At 36.8% G+C, this 16,565-nt stretch overlaps 1 protein-coding gene and 1 long non-coding RNA gene across 13 annotated transcripts in view; one reads left to right on the plus strand and one right to left on the minus strand.

The window, feature by feature from the left end:
- Window positions 1–35: 35 nt before the first annotated feature.
- The window catches only part of Sh (Potassium voltage-gated channel protein Shaker), a 227,652-nt gene continuing 211,122 nt past the window's right edge, over window positions 36–16,565 (minus strand). For 11 of the 12 annotated variants that reach the window (XM_069051426.1, XM_069051434.1, XM_069051465.1 and 8 more), the window contains one exon: window positions 36–3,683. The gene's annotated coding sequence lies outside the window, so the exon portion shown is untranslated. The remainder of the gene's footprint in view (window positions 3,684–16,565) is intronic. The other variant, XR_011160381.1, reaches the window with a different exon arrangement.
- On the plus strand, window positions 5,818–7,077 carry LOC138139645 (uncharacterized). The gene is made up of 2 exons (XR_011162344.1): window positions 5,818–6,409; window positions 6,465–7,077. It is a non-coding gene; the product is annotated as an uncharacterized lncRNA (long non-coding RNA).

A 16,565-nucleotide genomic window follows, 5' to 3' on the forward strand; every position in this document is an offset into this window, starting at 1 on the left:
TGTGGTGTTGGGTGGTGGAAAAATAAAATCCGGTGTTGAAATAGGAATGTCGTATATTAATCAACATTTATAAAATATTTTAAATTGTAACAAACATGACTAGATTCATACTGATTCACAAAAAAATGACAATGAGCGGCGCCTATTCGGACGCGCACGGTTGGTGTGTGTCGGCTCTAGGGGGGCGGGAGGGGCCGGACCCCCGCGGCCCCTCGGCCGCGAACGAACGAAACAACAATAATAACATTAACATACACAAGTATACCGCCTGATACAAAGAAACGAAACCATTGTTCGGTGTTTTGATTATTGATTATCTACACAGTAATGATTATTAGCATTCGAATTCGATTTAAATAGTGATATATTGCGAGGGCCGGGCGCGTGCGGGCGCAGGTCGGTGCCGGCCGCGACCGGGGCCCCGCGGGCGCCCCCGACCGCACCCGCCCGGCCGGTCCGGCTACGCGGGTGGATATGTAACAAGGGCTAAAGCTAATCCAACCCTAGGTAAGCTTCACACAGCCCAAAATACAAGCACTTAAAACAGTGCCGACGACTAAATTTAAGAGTTCGGTGTGAGCACTACACAGCATTCGTCGCGTCATCGACGCGCCACGACGCGGGCGCTGACAAGGCCTTACCCGCGACCTGCGAATCCTCTCGGTCCACAACCCACACTCAACCACACCCCTGTATCGCCACACATACTGCTACAACCGCACCGGTTGCAAAGCACTGCCCTGCGCCTGCCTCTACCCTACCGGTGGCTCCACCTCGCGGAAGTTCAAACGCTCTCGCCGATCACACCCTCAACACACCTCTTACTCTCTCTCTCTCACTCTCGACACCAACCACATCAGCCAATCAAGAGTCGGATCGTGCGACAACTTTTGGGATCGTCATCGTGGGCTTCGTTAGTTTTGCAAGTTTCCGTTAGGGTGAATTAACTCAAAAAATACACAACACGACCCTGTGACTAGTTCAACGCGTTCAACTCGACAAAAGCAACTTCGGTTTTCTCAAATGGGGGGACACGTTACAAAACTCAACCGGGATCGTACAGCGTAGGCCATGGTTCTATTAAAATCCCGATGTGTCAGCAGTTAGAGGTGACCAAAGAACGAGTACTTCCAAATCTAAAGTTTTATTGCGCCAGTGTTGCCAACCGGGCTGACATCACCAGATCGCGATCACATTCCAACGACATATTTGTCCTGATGATGTCAACATGCTTGGCAAAACATCTCGCTTCGATCGACATTTAAGTTCAATCCGGACGAACTTTTGCAACCCCTAACTGGCGCACACACCGTACACCACCGCCATAGATGACACTCTTGTTTTGTGTGCATTGATGTGCATATTTCGGGACATGTATGTTCATGATTGATGTTAAAAGCAACCCCAAGCAGCCATCTATCGCCTTTCATGCAAAACTGCAGTACTACGCTTCAAGTGCTTTGAAAATCGACGTTTTTGTTTTAATGGAAGAAAATAATCCTAAAATCTTACTTAAAATAATATCACTCTTACGATATCATAGCGATACCTTTGCTGGACCGGATCCTCGCCCGTCACCTCGACAAATTTCAAAAATAAAAAATTATCGAAAGTTCAATTTTCAAAAAATCAATTTCGTTGCGACATCTCACGCCACGGACTAGATGGTACTACATACAACGATTAATTTCCGAACGCGAACAAGAACAGATTACTTTTGACAAATTACTTGTTGCGCGAGCAGAGTACGAAAGCAATTTAACATTTTATAAATTTGCATAACATCAAGTCTAACAGTATCTTAAGCAATAACACAACTAGGTAACTATTTCTCGAGCAGGTTAAAATAACAAACTAAGACTTAATCAAGAAATTAAACAAAATCGATTTGGTTAAAATTAACTACAAAAATCTTCTTTTATTCCTGTTCCATTTCGTCCTTTCCGTCAACGAATCTCTACCATCTCCGTTGTTGCAGCTCGTGCGAAGTTAGCCCGACTTCCCCTAGAAAACCTATTCGTTGACATAATTTCATACAACGTGTTAGTGGGTTCGTCCTTAAAAAGGACACGACCCTATTGGCATTGCGACACAACCGGCGACAGCAAACGTAAAGTTGAGCATCGAACGGTAGCGATATTATCGTATACGCAAGAGATATGTACGACACGAGTGTTGGTACCGCGCGTGGCGACACAACGAGTAAGGAACGAAGGAGAGCGGTCCAGCGAAGGGCGCATCGAACGTCCTTATCGACAGTATAATAATAAATTTTGGCTGGATACTCGTATTTCAAGAGTATTAATTAATCGATTAATTATTCAATTAGAAATAGTGCAAAATTTGTTTTTTTTTCCTTAATATCTATTCGTAAAGGCAGTACAGTTTTCTTAAGCCATTTCAATGACTTATTAGTATTCAATCTTATTACAAATTTTAACATTTACCTAAATCGAAAATATCACTTTAAGGGTACAAAAACTTTGGCTAACTTTAATATAAACAGTAAAACTAAAGTAGGTATAGTAGTAATCATTAAGGAAGTTATTATGAGATATTTTGACGAGTTTAGAATATTCATTGCGTTTTTTACATCAAAAGTAGCAATCTCTTAATGAATTTATTCGAACAATAATGTATGTCGTTAAATGCTTCTGCTGCCGCTAAAACTAAAAGCAGTAAGTAAGTACGTAAGTAAGTAAGTAAGTAAGTAAGTAAGTAAGTAGTAGGTATGTTATTTACTACGGTATTATTCTTAGTTAAAATTCAATATTATTATTTTTAATACATTCATCTTCGAACAGGATCACAATTGTAATAACTTCATTGAATGAGAGTAGTAAGTAACGTTACAAATAACTATGTACAGTCAGTTACTTAGCTTAGGTGTCTTAAATTACGTTTTTAAGTGTGAATCCCCTCGACTGGGGCCGTCCGCGGGGGCGGCCGTAGCCGGGGGGTTTCGGGGGCATAAGAGACTAAGGCTGCGACTACACCCAAGCATGCGCAACGCCAACCCGATGTAGTCATCGCTCGCGGTTCGCTCGACGATTTAAGGCCTGAGCACCCAACTGTACATGAGAAACGTGAAGAATAATCAAGAAGAATTGATGTATAATACATATCAAAATGGCAGGTATTAGGTAAAGTGGCGTTGGTAGATGTGAAGCATCCGTCTTCGTGTGAGTGTGTGGAAACCGCTTTAGGTAAAATTAGTTTAGATGTGTTGTGCTGTATAATAATTGACTGGACCGACAGGACCGCAGACCGATTGAGCGGGGGTATGTAAGGTATTTCAGTTGCCGCCGGCCGATGCGCGTTGTTTTTACTCATTATAATTACGTTATCATTATTATTATTATAAGTTATTCATTATTTATAGGTATTTATTATTATGTAGTAATTATGTTATTATTATATGTTTGGCAGGATATCTCACCCAAAAACAATCGTTATGGTAATACAAAAGTACCGAGAACAAGTACTGTGAATTTGATGTAGCAGTTCAGTTGTAAGCGTCCGGAGCACTGCGCGCACACACTTGCTTTTCCTTCTGGCGAAAGTTGTTGCTGCTGGAGGTGGTGCGGTTGCTGTTGGCGGCGACGATGAGGGCGGCAGGTGGCGGCGGCGATGGTAACACCAACTTTTCACGCCGAATAGCCGTGGGCGCAGCGCATCCGTCACTGAAACGAAAACACTTCGTTCACTTTGACAGTTCTAAAAATATGCACTTAAAAAGATAAAACAGAACCGAGTTTATTCGTGTTTTTTTTTTGCAATCTAAAAACTGGCACTTTTTTGTCACTACATACTTTCATAAAACGCTAATGGTAACAGTCTCAAAATTAAGGCAAAACCTGCACACAGCTTGTCTACTTAATAATCTAGAATATCCAATTATTATTTGAAAGAAACCTTTCGAAGGAAAGCCCCTTATAGTTAAAAAAAGATAAATGCATTTGGAAATTCTGCTCCTCAAATATGTATTGCAGCTGACATAACACTTGGCAGAATTCTTTGTGCAACCCACGTACAACGGTATCTTTTTTAAATGAAATTAAGTTAAAAAGCAAGTGGTGAAACATGACTTCATTTATTCTTCTTGGTTTGAATAATTCGAACAGAAGCTTCCGTTACCATTTTGTCGCTCACTTGGAAGAAAAAGAGTTCAACTTTCATATGTGTTTAATAGTATATTAAAGAACGAGTTTTATAAGGGTTGATTTCGCGCACGAGTCCCAAGTATAGAAAACGAGCCGTAGGGGAGTTTTCTATGGGACGAGTGCGCCAATGCCCTTATAAAACGAGTTTTTTATGTTATTTTTTTAGAAGTTGCACCCTTGTTTTAATTTTTAAATAAAAAATTAAATTTTCAAAGTCAAGGGAATTTTGTATTAGTTGGTAATTCAAGGTAACGGATGCAACTACATCTGCAACAGATGTTAAAAAGTAGAGTTTGAACATTAATATTGGAAGTTTTTTGGTGTAAATGACAATAATACACTGAAATATTGATTCCTAGAGATCTATTAAACTACGAGTGCTTTAATAGATAGCCATAAACGACTCCAAATTGAATACAATAATAGACCTATTAGAGACGCAAATTCTAAAAAAACTATTACGCGTTCATTAATTTAATTCGTACTTCTTAAATTTAAATAATTTTAGTTCTTAGCTGGCTACCCAAGCTACACAATAGCAGTAGAAAATTAATACTACCTGATTTATATTTTGTATTATAGTTTATACAGGTGTCCCAGAACTAGCTCCCCAGAGAAAAATGGGAGTATTTGGGTAAATGTGATAATCTGAATTCGCATCAAAGGAAAATTGTTAGTTTTCGAATTATTCCAATTTTAACATTAAGAGGGAAAAATGACCAAGATTTACAACTGCAGTGTCATAAATAAAATACCTCATTGTTGGGTAGACATCTGTTGACAACCTTTCTAGTAATTCTTAAGTCCCTAAAGGGTACCATAAACAAGCCATGTCAACCTCTTTTGTGGAAGTGACCGCCCAATTTAATAATAAATCATAGCTAAATCTTGCACTTTAATATCAAATTCCATTTATTTCGGAACCCGGTGATGTTTTCATGGTTTCAATGACACAAATTTTTCCTAAATGTTTGAAAGGACTCTCATCGAAAAATTATATAAATTAATCTAGCGGTTATTGAATTAAAACGAAATATTTACCTGTTTCATTTAAAAAGTTTAAATTTTTACAGAACGTTCTACAGCGATACACAATAATTCCTGAATTTTTTGTAAATCGACTAGAAGTGGGTGTTTTCGCTCGGGCGGTAAAACTTGAATCATCCTGTACCGGGTGAGATGAGTTTTATCGTCAAACGTCAGTGGGAAAACATCCACTTCTAATCAATTTAAAATTTTCAAAAAATTCAGGAATGATTGTGTATCACTCTAGAACAGTCTGTAAAAATTTCAAAATTTTTAATAAAACAGGTAAAGATTTTGTTTTAATTCAATAACTGATACATTAATTTACATAATTTTTCACTGAGAGTCCTTTAAATTAAATTGGGCGGTCAGTTCCACAAAAGAAGTTGACGTAGGTTATTTATGATACCCTTTAGGGACTTAAGAATTACTAGAAAAGTGGTCAACAGATGTTCCCAACAATGAGATATTTATTTATGACACTGCAGTTGTAAATCTTGGTCATTTTTCGCTCTTAATGTTAAAATTGGAATAATTCAAAAACGAATAATTTTCTTTTGATGCGAATTTCGTAAATATGTTCTTTGAATTAATTGTGAATTATGAGCGTGTACGAAAAAAAAAGTATATTATACAGAGTGATCAACAAGAATCCAAATCAGAGCAAGCGTTGCAAATTATCGGTCACGTCGTAGCAGAATCATACGCAAATAAGCGTTCAAAGCATGGCCGTAGACAATTTGTGGTCTCAAACGCTAGTTTATAATAAATCATACCTCATGAATTTTAGACGTTGGAATTATAATTGTGCATTTTATTATTATTATAAGATAAGGGAAACAATTTATAAGATAAATAAGAGCAACATTTTACATTTGTAAGAGTAAGTAAATTATCAGCTTTATTGCCAAACGCGACGCCACTGGTACGGAGATGTTTCGTTTAAATGTCACATTTCAAAATTCAAGGTTGTTGTTGTTGACAATTTAAGTGATTTAACCTAAAAAACAAATCTTCGATTTCGGCAATATTTACAGACGTTTATTGGAATTGTAAGCAATAATTATCCCAGAATAAGTTGTAAAATGGGTTTTACCATTAAAGAGAAGGCATTTTTATTAGATTATTTTAGAAAGAGGGTGAAACAAGAAAGTGAAGACTGGCCTTACTTTGTACCCCCTTACACTGAAGAATTTCAAGCCAAATGTCTGAACCTGATGGTATTGGTTATTAACAAGTTTATCAATGTCTTAAAATTATAATGCCTAATTTTAGTGAATCATAATCCATCATTAAGAAGAAGTCAGGTCAGTCCTTAGTTCAAATTTTAGAAATGGTGCAAAATGTTCGACAAATTATCAAGGAACATCCCTCAACTTCCATAAGGCGTTTAAGACTGCAAATTAAATTGAGTTAATGCACTTATTGCAAAAATTTTGAAGGAGGCTATTAATTTGTTTCCCTTGTGTGTTGCAAGAAATAAAACCCACACATTACCTTAAAGAAATTTTCACCATAAATGAATTTCGGCAGTCCATTTCACCTGACAGTTTCATAAGTGTTTTTGGAAAATATGAGAGGCGAGTTTGACTCTTTCTGGACCACAATGGAGAACATTTGGAGCAGTTTTTGTGAAAACTTATTTTTTGACCTTGCAATAATTTAAATGTTTTAATTAAACTGCTAGAAAAGATACGAGTAAGTTCTCAATTAACCAAAAATGTGAGAATAATAACTTTAGCACTTTTCTTACAGAAAACAACAAAACAAAGAATTCTGAAAAAGAATGACTTTAAATTTTGTAACCAAAGATTACATGCCTTATGAAGGAATTTTATGTAACTGTGTGTTTTTTCCTTAATCAGTAATAAATAATAATTAATAATAACTTCCTTTTAAATCCATTATTCATGAATTACAAACAATTTATAAAGGCAATTAATAATAGATTTTTGAGAGGTAGGCAACCAACAAAACGAGTGCACAGCAATTATATAAAAGTGTCTGATTAGTATACGACGTACGTTTCGATAAAATAAAAGATGAGGTAGCACTCTTGATTTGGTTTCTTGTTGATCACTCTGTATATTGAGGGAGAGAAATGCATGATTTTTCCTAAGGTGCAGTTTGTAGCCAGAGGGCGAAGCCCGAGGGCTACAAAGCACCGAGGGAAAAATGAGCATTCTCTCCAGAAGTATATATACTATTTTTTTCACGGTAGGGAGTAGAAACAGCACAAAAATCTCAAATTTTAAGAATAAAAAAATGATGACAAATGAGTTGTCATCTTTCGATGAATTTAATGGAATTAGTAGTTGCCTTGACAACACAATTAGATTTTTGTCACAACAGTCAAAAAAAATGAAAACTCCCATTAGATTTTTGTCACAACTGTCAAAAAAATGAAAACTCCCTAGGGAGCAAATATTTGCTCCCTAGGGAGAAAATGCTCTACTTCTGTCACGATGTTGACATCCGAAAAGTTGATTTCTACTCCCGATCGTGAAAAAATTTTTTTTTGCTCAAAATCGATTTTTTTAATTTTATGGCTCTGAATTAAGTGATAAGTGAAAATTGATTACACACATTTGAAGTCTTATATCAAGGGAATGTAACCCTAAAGTTTCTTGATTTTTACTATTTTTTTAATAGGGTTAATCGTGCTGACGATAAAACTCATCTCACCCGGTACATGTATTGCATGAAATAACTAGGTGTTACACTTAATAAGGAAACAAAACTTTACCGATTTTAACATTTATTTGTTTATTGCCATTTTAAACGCTAATGGTGCTCGTTTATTGCCATTTTAGAATCTACCAATGATATTTCAAAACAATTAAAAATTTCTTGCATCAATAAACGTAACGTCGTTCCTAATGAAATAATCATAATAATCAGTAGGTACGGTAATTTTCCTAGCTCATTATGTAAACCACGAAGTTATTTAAAAAATTACCTTCTCTTAAAACCAAAACGAAGTAGTGTTCGTAGTGATTGTCTACTTTTATTCTGCAAAAGACCAAGAAGATTTAATTTTGATAAGAAATCTCATCCGACGTAATGTTTGCATGATAAATGCCGAGAGGACGTAGTAATTACGAAGAAAAATAAATGCTTAAGCTGTCATTTTCGATGATTATTATTCAATATTTTTATTGCTCAATGTTTGATTATTTTAGCCTTGATTTTAGAGATTTTTTATGTTGAAGCTTCCGGATTTTAGTGATTACACTTTTAAATGGATCGTTAGAGAATAAAAGGCAAAACATTATTACAAATAGGGGACTTGGTAGACATTCTCAACACCAAAATGTGTGTTTTTTATGCTCCAAAACTCTTCTCTGAACATAAAATTTATCTGCAATGGTTTACGACACGAGTAATAAACAAGAAATTAAAAATCAGCTGCCATTTTCCAAGATGACGGCCCAGCACAACGTTAGGTAATCTTAGCGGACTTTTGGTGTGATAATTGGAAGGCGTAATATAGCAATTGTATCAAGTCCTAAAGTCCCTTTGGTCGATTTTTTCCTCAACAGGAAATTTATTCTGAAGACAGCAGAGATAACAGCTTGTCCATCTACGGGGTTTTCTATCAAAGAATCAAACATTACGGTCACTTTCGGCAAAGCTAACAGCTTCAAGAAGCTTGTTGGTATTTGTTGAAGAAGTCTCAACGATATTTTATTTTACAATCGTAGAAATTTGTGGTCAAAAAGTTAACTCAAATTTTAGTTCTCAACACAGTTTCTTCATTCTCGCGTTGGTTATCAAGGACACCAAAAGTTTGGTATAAAACTTGAAGACCACATTTTAACATTGAGCTCTGTGGCGCATCCTCTATTGGAAAATGACAACATTCAGTTTAATTAACTCGAATGCCATTTTCAACAATGATATCGATCGGGTTACTGAACTGTAATAGTGGTGCGCACTAAATTAATGAATTATCAATGGGAAATTCGTCACCTGCAGACAAATTCCAACAGATTTATAACGGTTTACCTTTTTTAATCCAATAAATGCTGTGCGAAATCTCGTTTTTTGTTTTGACACAGTGGAATTGCGTTATCGGATCGGAGATAATACAAAACGGTGCAATGACTGCATCGTCAATGTGAAGTTCAGGCGAGCTTTCGTGCCAATCACAAGCTCGATATTAAAAAATACTTGAAGTTTAGAAAATCGTGGAAAAATCGCAAAGAAACGGTCGGATCTTTGTTTATTTACAAGTGTCACTTTTGACATTTGTTATGGCAGTCGAACAAAGAACAGACGTGACTTCCAAGAGTCAACGTATCGCTAACCCAAATTTCTTACGACTCTTTTATAGTCCTGAGGTAGCAGTTCTATCATTTGCAGAGAACATAAATTCGCGAATTCACTTAACTTTATTGGTAAAATTAACTCGCACGTGTAAGCCGCGATAAGATCGAAGCGTGTTCACATGCAAATGATTTTTTCCCTCCTTGTAAAATTCGTAGATATCGGATATTCGATTTTGTAATTAGCGCCTACTAAATATAACAAAGAGAATCTAACCTGTTGAACCGACAACAACTTAGCGTAATTCAACTTGTGGGTACGGAAATGCTTCAACTCCAAATAAGATGCATTTTATCGAGTGCAACTGCGTTTATTAATAATGTTGGCGTTTTTATCCAAACCCGACAACCGAGCGATTGGGTGTCGACGTTGATTTTTTCAAAAAGTGAACACTTCCCTGGTTTATTCTTGCCGGAGCGGCGCTTCAATATTTACAGGTCAGTTTCTTTGATCCGCTGAAAGCGGAACGAGTGGTCTTCCCTCGCAAATGAATCTGTTACGTTTGTTTTACAAACACGAAAAAATCTATTATTGCAGCTGTGTCGATTCGAAAATTTTGCCGCAGAAGTAAACCAGCACCTCACAATACAGCCGCACGCCAAAATAGAAATTACAGCGTACAGTGTGTTTACGCATTTTCACCGGATTAATTTCGAACGGTGACGGACCGATTTCCGCAGTGGAAAAAGTTCGCGGCACTTTTCATCGGAAAATTAATAAAGTCGCATCAGTATGGTAAATTTCATTTTGTTATGGTAATAAATAAGGAGTTTATTTGAAAAAGTTGAAAACATTTCAGGTTTTCCTCGACGGCGAAGGAGCCGGCTTGGGCGGACACGAAAACGAAACGTCTATATTTAAAATTCTGCAAATTGGGCAACTCCGTGCGTGCAACATTAATTATGCCGCGGGAAATGTACGACGCGGGTTGGGGAACGGGAATTTGTGTAGTATTTCCTAAATTTGTCATTTTACTTGCGGGGGAGAATCGAACGGTATTTGATAACGCAAAGATTTAAAAAAAATATGACTCGCTTGAAAGAGAAGATGTATTTTGCAAATTCCGTGGAAAAAAACTTACAAAACGTATACAAGAACGTGACAGCATAATGATATCTTTCCCCTTTGTATATTGAATAAAAATATTTTTTACTTTAAACATTTTCAATTTAAAACTGTATTTACAGTGTTGGACATGAATAATCTATTTTCTGAAGGTTACATTCATTCAAATCTTCCATTCATGCTTCATCGGCGACCGCTTTCTGCTTCTCTAATTCTTCAAAGCTGAGAAGTCACATCGTTTCAGTTTTCTCTGGTCATTCATGATGTTGCAATTCATCCAAAATTGTCCATCTTCACTGTCCATGTTCTTGTGGAGGTTTTAAAACAATGTCGAACGCAGCGAGTGCAAATTTGCCACAACCCCCCGACCCATTGGTTGTCAATGATGTGGTAAACCACTTTACAGGGATACAAGTTTGCAGTCAGTCTGGATTTCAAGGTAGACAACAGCATCATCAATAACACATTCATTACTAATTGAACATCCCACATGACTTCCAGTTTGCCTCTTGGGATTCGAATTGCCATTGAGCACAAAGTGGCGCCATTTTAAACGGGGTGCTGCTCTATCTTCTGTATATCTGAGTTTTTAAATCGTTTGTTGCCTCCTAGAAGTAAACTGAACGATCTTAAACAATTCTTGCGTAATATGAGAAGACTTTTTAATTCCAGTTTGTCTTTTTATTCGTGCCACATGTGTTCAATGGGATTCAGGTCCAACGGTGGAGGTGGCCGCATCATAACGGTCACTGTCGGTGAAACCCAAAAAGTGTCTTATAAATTATTAATAGTTACTTCCAGCAATACAGTGATAATGAGAGTTTTATAAGATATTGGACAACCACGAATGTAAAAAAAACTTTTTCTGGGTCTGTCACAAAATTGGTAACAGATTTCACGATTTTTAGTGCGTAAAACATCTGTTTATGGTAATGGTGAAAAGAAAAAGCGTTAAAAAATGTGGTAGCGTGTCATTATTTCAGTCTATCGTTATGCAAATTCCTGCACCGAAATAGCCGAATCGTAAGAGTGCATTGAAAACAAACGGAGTTGTCTCGCGATCTCGGGTTTAGAAACGCCAAATTTTAAACTGACGTTTTGATTCTAATTGCAGAGAGTCGTAGGAAAATACTGTATGGAACTTATGCCTATAGCCTATAGCCTACGACTCGAACTTCCCCTTTGTGAGCACATTCTTAAGTCATAATTCTTCAGTAATTCCTCGATTGCTTTGGCGGTATATTTTGAATCGCACCTGGTATTGGTTTGTCTTCTCGCTCGTTGAATCCCGTCAGCATTAAACAAATTTATTTTCGTTTCATTGATAAATAGAACGTCACTTACTACTACTGCCTTTTCCTGTTGGCCACGGTGTTTGGTTGAAAAATCGAATCGAATTTTTCAGTTCTTACACAAATAATTTCTCTTACTTATTCATAAACTTTTTCTGCATAATCTTCATTCAGTGTTTGTTGATGACAGTATTTTTAATTCCTTCTATTTCAAAAAGCAAAATTGTTAGATTTAGTAATAGTCCCACAAGAACACCGTAAAAGTTCTGCTGATTTGGAAGTTGGTAGACAAAAGCTTGCAAAAGTCTATTTTACTTTGATAAATTAGCACGTAAATATCTAACAGGTTTTATTGCTTTCAACTGTCATAAATTCTCATTTTTCTCCTTTGTAAACTGCCTCCTAACTGCTCTAAAGCAAAAAATAGCAGATAACCAACCGTTGCCCTAGACAACACATTCAAAGTGACATTTCTTGAAAAATTTGTCAAAACTGTCAAAAGCAAATGCGAAATCACTTTTAAAAGATTTGGAAGCTTTAGGGACGTCGTTTCAAACAATAAAAGTTTGTATGCAACTCGTTTCTGTGCAAATTGGGCTTTTCTAATTGCCCTCGAGGCCTTAAAATCCTCGCTACGCTCGTATTTCAATCTGGCCTCTCGGGCAATTAGAAAAGCCCAATTTACACAGAACCTCGTTGCATAAATAACTATTACACACTTGCAATAATTTTCCGAAAGACAACAGTAAAAAAAAATGTCTGTAAAAAGTGTCACGTATTCTGCTTTAGAAGAGTTTGCTGAAACCATTCTAACGCCAAAACTGTTTTAAAGCTTTTCTCCTAAGCAAAAATTTTCCTTTCGTTTTAAACAAAACACAAATAAGATCCTAAATCCTTTTCTCATGTCATTCTTCAGTTTTGAAAATAGCTTTGTACATTGTGGGCGTTTTGTTTACTAGATTCTTAAGTGTTTCTTTCATATTTTGATTCGCATTTTGTTGCAAAGCATTCCACAAATTGGTTGCTTTGATAATGATTTGTTTTCACATTCCTAGATTAAATTTGCCCCAACAGAAAATCGTCTGGAGATTGCGTCGATCGATTCATCATTTTCAAGATTCTCGTCTTTCCTTTTTAAATGATTTCAAAATTTTTCCTATAGGTAATAGTTATTTATGCAACGAATATTTTGGAATATCAAAATGTCCTTTTCTAACCGATTCTTCAAGCTTTGCCAATGTCGCAACGTAGCTTCAAGACAACAAACAGCAATCACTGTGTGTTTATAATTGTATTGATAACATAATTACATAACATTTTTGATTTACAATGCAAAAATTTCCGATAATAATGCGGAATCTGGAAAAGTGCCCCGAATGCTTGCAGCGTTTCCACGTTGAAAGGCAAGGGAAATCTTCTCAAAAAGGATGGTTATAATAACTAAAATTTAGATTTATTTGTGGATTAGACTTCGGTACATCGCTCTAATCAAGTCTTGTGATATTCGAATCTTTTTTAACAATTAATTACCCCAAGGACATTAACATATCTCCAAGTCCAATTGTCCCAAATCCATCATTAACAGATCTTACAGAAATTACCTTATCGCAATTTCTGTCACTATTTGTCGTCTATTGCGTTTATTTTGGGTGACTCTAAATAAATCCTCACTTTGGAAAATTACTCGGAGAGCACCTCATCTTGTGTTGCATCAGTCTCCATCCACAAATTAAATTTTTTGAAATATTAGATGCAGACTGACTTCATCACGCAAGAAACCATGTGCGAGTCGTTTTTCTCCTCACTTTGCTTTTCATGCTGGCTACACAAGTCGTACAGTTAGCAAAAACCACTCTAAATCTTTTATTACTCAAATTGGATCCAGATCAGTGCAAGAGGAAAATTAATTAAACATTAACAGTCCAGGCTATTCGATTTAGTTTATGACCACTAAAAAGATTTTCCGGATTGGTGTTCTTACTGAACAGTGATTTCACGACAGAAAATTGAGAATCTACGCCGAAACCGACACTTCGATGTCTTAAGATTCATTTACCAATCAAAAATCAATTGGAAACTTTCTCTCACGGTTTTTTCTTGTGTATTAATTTTCAATGGACACTCCGTAGATGCCCAATTTTTAATTACATACGAGGTGTATGCTATAAAAGCTGCAGCAGTGTTTCTCTATTTTTCTTCAGTCAGGATTGCTAAAAATTTAGGAAGAAAATTCTTGATGTAGTATCTACCGGGTGACTTTTAATGATTGAGACAAATTTAGTGGGTTGGCACTCCCGAATAATTGGTACGACTAGTCATTGTCAAAGAGTTGTCTGTTGATTCGCTTTCTAGGTCAATATTCTAGACATAATTAATGACAATTTGATTTATTTGACTTTTGAACTGTCATATTTGAATTTGACAATTAAAAAACAAATGACAAGTGAACTAAGATGGATGTGCATCACAGTTGTGCCAACAGTACTAAATTTAGTTAACCTTCTTGGTCTGAACTTCATTTTCCAAAACAATAATCTAATTATAGAATGAAAAATGGACTTATCAAAACATGATTAAAATATGGAAGTAATTATGGGGGCCAAGACAGTTTTATATTAATACGATTTTTCCCCATTAGCGGCACATTTATGAATAATTAAAGCGACAGTTGACACTGACATTGACATGTGTGACACTTTAACCAATTTGGGCTCATTTGCTTTAGTAATTTGACAGGAGCTAGATGTCTCGGTGTGCCCCTTTCGGTCGACGCTTGTACCGATTGCAAAAAAAAAATGAAATAATTCTGGACGTAACTTTGGCCGCAACCCACGTCGCCTGCCGAATTCCTGAAACCCAGTTAACATCAATAAAAGAAAACATCTGCACTGTTAACATCTGCGGCGAACAGAATTTTCAGCGGTTTGATTATCCTTCCAGCGCTGAATTTCTGTGAATGACTGGCGACCGCGACACTTTCAAGTTTCGACAGCAGAGATCGCCGATCGATGTCAATTTTTCGATGGATCCGAACCGGCGAGGGGCGCCCCGTCCGCCCCCGCCACCCGGGAAGACGCACAAGCCGTCGGCGGCAATAAAATTGATGGAGATCTATTTATTCGATTTGAGTAACATTGCAGCGTGACCTCGTGGTGCTGCATCGTCGGATGGCGGTCCAGGGCCAGGGTCGGGGCAGGGGTGGATTCGCACCTCGCGTATCGAACGCTCGCGGCGCATCACTCGTTACCATGCCTACGTAGTACAGTGACGGCGGCGGCGCCCTCGCCGTCCAACTCCCGTATGTCGACCGGCCGAAATGTTACCGAATCGGAGGCGGCTACATCGATGGGGCTTCCGCGCTAATACAGATTTTTCCGCAAGATGCAGACCTAACGCAAAACACGCAACGCACCTGTCTGGTCACGACGATCCTCCGAGACTCGCAACCGCACCTGCTGGAACTCCAATTAAAAAATCACTACTTCACACCCTACGATCACCGCGAACGATTGATTAACTGTCAGGTTTGACATCTGTCATGTCGTTGCCAACTGACGCGGGTGACAGTGCAGACAACTGCATCGTCTTTAATTCAAGATCTGGACCCCGATTCGGTCAATACTGTGAGCACTTTCTTGATGGCGACAGGAAATCGGCTGAAATTAATTTGTTCATGTTTGAATAAATAAAATTTTATTTGCCGTGGGAAGAGATGGCTTAATTAATTGGATTCTATGTTGAGCGGATCTAACTTCAATTGATTATTTCCCGTAAAACTGCGTAGAAAACGGAGAACAAATTTAATGACCTTGGTGGTCATTAAACGATTAATAGTTTATTCATGCGGTTAAACTTTTTAAATTATTTTTGACAGTATCAAACCACCGCCTACTCTTTAATATTTAAGAAAATAAATAATCCACACAATAATCGCAAGTTTATTTTTCTGAAAATGCAAATAAAATTAAAGCATGATCAACTAAAAAAACAAGTCACCTGTTAATCATGAAATGTGGAAAATTATTATTTTTCTAGTTTATTTTTAATTATTAGTAGGCCATGGTTATATAATTAGGGAAGCCCCCTCTATTGGTACAAATAAAAAGCTTCGTTGTGACACAATCAGGATCGTCAGGATCCAGTAATAAAAACAATTAGTTTCACATTAGTGCTTTCAATGGATAATTTTCATATCCCATCCAAGAAATGTCAAAGTTCATCAAGTTGGTCATAGTGTTGAAGATTTATTAGGAACACAAGGAAAGGTTATGTTTTGGGTAAGCGTTTTCCGTTATGTAAGACACAAGGCCAAGTTTTCTAAGGGTGTTTTTTTTCTGTAGGTATATAAGAAATTGCATTTTTTGCTTTTACCTCTTGAAAAATGAGAAAAACTAATAATATCTTTATTTCAGCCACAATACTTACTTAAGTGTTTCAATCGTGAATGTTGAATCACATCTCTTGCTCTCAGTTTATTTTATTTAATAAATATCTGATAAACTACATAAAATGAAACACTCCAATTTTCTTTTGAAAAGGAATTCTTCTGCAGGCCTTCCAACAATGGTACAATGACACCTTGTAATTTATTTCTTATATTTTGTGGCAACGGATTTTTTAAGTAGAATAAAATTTTGCAATCTAAAATGCATTCACGTTGTTTTGACATAATGGGAAGGCCATGGAAACT

Source organism: Tenebrio molitor, chromosome 1 (genome assembly GCF_963966145.1).
Source record: "Tenebrio molitor chromosome 1, icTenMoli1.1, whole genome shotgun sequence".
Taxonomy (NCBI): domain Eukaryota; kingdom Metazoa; phylum Arthropoda; class Insecta; order Coleoptera; family Tenebrionidae; genus Tenebrio; species Tenebrio molitor.